This window comes from Sphaeroforma arctica (genome assembly GCF_001186125.1).
Source record: "Sphaeroforma arctica JP610 unplaced genomic scaffold supercont1.91, whole genome shotgun sequence".
Taxonomy (NCBI): domain Eukaryota; class Ichthyosporea; order Ichthyophonida; genus Sphaeroforma; species Sphaeroforma arctica.
In genome coordinates this window covers 70,859-75,218 of record NW_014040467.1, presented here as the reverse complement: position 1 = coordinate 75,218, position 4,360 = coordinate 70,859, and positions in this window count along the sequence as shown.

Sequence of the window (4,360 nt, the reverse complement as noted above, 5' to 3'; positions counted from 1 at the left end):
GTGTGTGTGTGTGTGTGTGTGTGTGTGTGTGTGTGTGTGTGACAGTCTAACAGGTTCGGGAATTTATACTCGGGCATTTAAAAAAAAATGCTAGGCAAGATTTAGAACTTTTGCTGAAGTGAGGTGCGTTCGGCACTGAGGGATGATCTTAAATCGAATCTGATACTGTATATGAAAGTGAATTTTACAAATATTGTGACAGCTGCTCCAGTCGTTCTGGTGTTCCTCAATAGAAGACATCCCGAACAATCGACATAATATTTGGTGGTCTGTTATGTACGCTTATAGTATACCATTCACATAACTGAAGTGCTTGGTGGGTGTTAATCCAGTGTGATATCTAATTATACAGTTTTACTGTATATGCAAGATTTCTTTGCTTACTGCATCCAACTATTTAAGTGCATAAAGAACTTTGTTTCAATTGTAATTTTCACTTGTGCAGTAGGTGTTCTGAAGTTTGCTAAAAACACTGTAATAATAGAATAGTACTTCAACAATAAAATGATGAAAAATAACATTTGCCTTGTACTTTTTGACTTTACATATACTTGTCTTTTGGTTGCTTCCTCGTAAATCATTGATTGCTGTCTGCCTGACTTGTAAATGCTTTTCGATAGATGCCTTTTCATGAGTTTTCGCCCTTTGAATCGACTCTGGAATGCGTTTCCTTCGTCATGAGTTGTCGACCTTTGAATTGACTTGTTAATACTAACATGAGTTTTTCGGTCTTTGAACTTAATTCTCGACCCTTGAACGTTGGGAATACTTGCCAATGCTAATACTTCCGGATTTTGGATTATGAATGATCGAATATTTTCGCCTGCAAATACAATACTGTCTGAAAATGTCTTTGTGAATTCTCGTGAGCTGGATCGCATTTTGAATAGCCTGAGACTTAAAATATCTTCAAATAATAAAGGCAGTTAGTATATGAATCTTTTTACGCTGTGTATTCTGGTACAAGTCTTTTTCGACTTAGTATATCTCAAATTTGTTCAAGCGATTAGTATATGGTTTTCATAATGTGTTCATTGGCACAAAATTGATCCTCAAATAATGTAACATCTCTACTTATAGCTATTGTCTTTGTGGATGGATTGTAAATTCTATATGTGTCCGTAGTAGTGTTGAGTGGTTGTGCGATTAGTATCCCTGGTCGGCCACGGTTAGCAAGTGATGATGTATCTTGCCTCTCCTTGTAGAGTACTTTACATCAAAATACGCGGTATCGGTCGGTGTTTGCTGGCTGTTGTGATAGTAGTGTTATGGGTGGTGGTCGATCTGGGTTTGACAATAAAGCGTTAGTAATATTGACAGCTTGAACTATTGCTTCTCCCCAAAAGCTTGACGGCAGATTTGCATACGCAAGCATGGCTCGGGCTCGATTTTTGATAGTCTGGTGGGCTGTCTCGATAATCCCGTGCAGTTGTGATGTGGCCGTCGGTACGTATCTGATCATGTATCCCAAGTGACATATTTTTCGTCTCATCTCGACTGATGTAAATTGACTGCCTTGGTCGAATTGTATCGTCGAAACTCTTCTTCCGGATAATACGTGTAGCTGGTCGGATAATTGCAGCAGATGTTCCAAGATGTTGGCGGTTGTTATAGTCGATAATAGTGCGACCATAAGATATCACGAGTGATCGTCTATTAATGTCAGGGCATATCGGTTGTTGTCTAAAGTAGGGGGGCTATACTGTCCTATAATATCACTTAGTGTAAGTTTCGGTCTATCAAGGCGATATTAATGCCTTAGAGTAATTAAACGCTTAGGTTAAGTCTCAGTATAATTAAATTAATTCAATGTAAATGAACGAAATGAGTCTTTTAGTAAAGTTAGGTATGCCTCGTGAAAACAGCAATACTCTGAGGGATTGTGAGGCTGAGACATTGCCTATATATAATCCTCTCAGTAGCTCTATTAGAAACTATGGTATGTTTCACTGGGGCGAATCCGAGAGACTCATAAAATCCTATCTTTAGAAAAAATATATGAATAAAAGAAAAATACTCTTGATGTCCATAGTTATTGCATTAACCAATAACTTGCCCCTTATCAAGAATTACCGACTTAGCCTTCATCAGACAGACCAAATCTTATATTGGTATTTTACTGGGGCCTTTTAATGGCCTTGTCCAAATATCTGATATGTAAAATGGAAAGGTATTTAATTAATAAAAACCGTTAAAACCCATTTAAGAGTTTACGTACTTTTAAAAGTATGTGTTACGTACTATTGAGAGTACGCTCATATTACAAGATTCTAATGTGAAGGCCCGGCTTTTACATAGCCACCACCCAGCTTCGAGACCCAGGAGAAGCAAGTTGCTCACTAAAGCTGATTATGGGTAAAAAAAAGCGAGAAAGGAAAACGGGTCAAAAACATTTAGTAGCACAACGTATAGTTAATGTTTTTTTCAGGCGTAGAAGTTAAGCGTTCTCGGTTACCCTGTGAGTTTTGGGTTTAGGTCCAGTAGGTCCGTGGTGGTCGACTGGACGTTTCTTACGCTTCAATATTTTTTGGAACATATGAAGGATGAGCAGTAAAGCTCGGGATAAATGCTGTTGGCGGGTAAGTTTTAACTTCCGTGCCTTCAGACGATGGAAACATGCTATCTTTTTCAGCCTATGACTTATGTAGGCGTTTACGCCATTTTCTGTTAAAGGCCTTTAAACAGTCCAGATTGTCAAAAGCGTCTGAAGTTAACTCAGCGATTGTACCGTCTATAAAGCGTGTACGATAGTATGTATATCCTCCTTTATCCGTTCTCCATATAATATCTTTGAATTCGGAGCGGTTAAGAGGTGCAGTAGAATGATGCCTTCTTGCGAAAATAATCTCAGTAGTCGGAATCCGACTAGTGCCTATATTTAAAGAATTAGAACCGTCGGGGTTATTAACCTCATAGGTTCCACTTTTAGTGTCGGCTACAGAGATTATGTATGGTCCTATTCATTTCGATTTTAGTACAGTAGCATCGGAATTACGTTGACGGATGTTAACCCTGTCTCCAACCTGATACTCTGCTATCTTTTTGGTAGCATTTAATAAGGCCGCATAGGTGTCTCTCGCAAGCAAGGATTTACAACGTTGTGTATGCGTTGTACCTTCTCTAACCATGGTAACTCATGGTGATCAGGTTCGTCCTTGTTAAAGGATATTTGTAACTCACTATATCTGCCACGAAAATAGTGAGCGAGTGTTATTCCTGTAACCGGATCAGTACACTCGTTCATCTGTGTTTGTACCCACTGAAGGTGGTACGGCCAAAAATTAATGCAGTACGTAAGAAGAACTTAAGTCTTCTGTGGCGCGTTTCATTAGCGTCTCGTGTTTGCGGTTTATATGGTACACCCCTTTTATGGCACATGCCTGATACGAGTACTAACGATTCCATTACGTCATCGCAGAACTCGCTACCGTTATCAGTGTGCATTATACCTGGCCACCCGTGGTCAGCAAAGACTTGGCAACATAATTCTGCCACGGTCTGCGTACTCTTGTCCTTTGAAGAAGAGAGCATGTTGTACCGTGACGCTACATCAAAGAAGTGGCATACGTAACGGTCGCCTGTGTGCTCGGTCGTAGGCAGGTCAACCAGATCAATGATGACCCTGCGCCATGGAACATCTTCAGTCACACTCTTAAGCGGTGTGAACCCATAGCGCTTAATCTGATTGAGACCACAGTCTGTACATGACTGATATACTCTGTCAACTAAAGTTGCCAGCTTAGGGTGCGCGATTCCATTTCGCATAGCATCTTTAAGTGCGTCTACTACGTTCTGATGCTTCAGCTTATGGTTTTGCGTCAGCCAAGCAAGAATGTTTTCATCATTCTGCTCCTCCAGAATAAAGGTAGGGTGTTGAGAATCCACTTGCGTGATCTCTAAGTCTGTAGTGTTTCCAGACTCCTGTCCTTCTTTCGCACGAGTGTCATGAGTGCGCACGTGTGCGTTTGATACACCTAACTTATTTAATAGTCGCTTTATATGTGTATATGCTTCGGGATTATCTTTCACGAGGTGCAGTAGAATCATGCCTTCTTGCGAAAATAATCTAAGTAGTTGGAATCCGACTAGTGCCTATATTTAAAGCACTAGAACCGTCGGGGTTATTAACCTCATAGGTTCCACTTTTAGTGTCGGCTACAGAGATTATGTATGGTCCTATTCATTTCGATTTTAGTACAGTAGCATCGGAATTACGTTGACGGATGTTAACCCTGTCTCCAACCTGATACTCTGCTATCTTTTTGGTAGCATTTAATAAGGCCACATAGGTGTCTCTCGCAAGCAAGGTTTTACAACGTTGTGTATGCGTTGTACCTTCTCTAACCATGGTAACTCATGG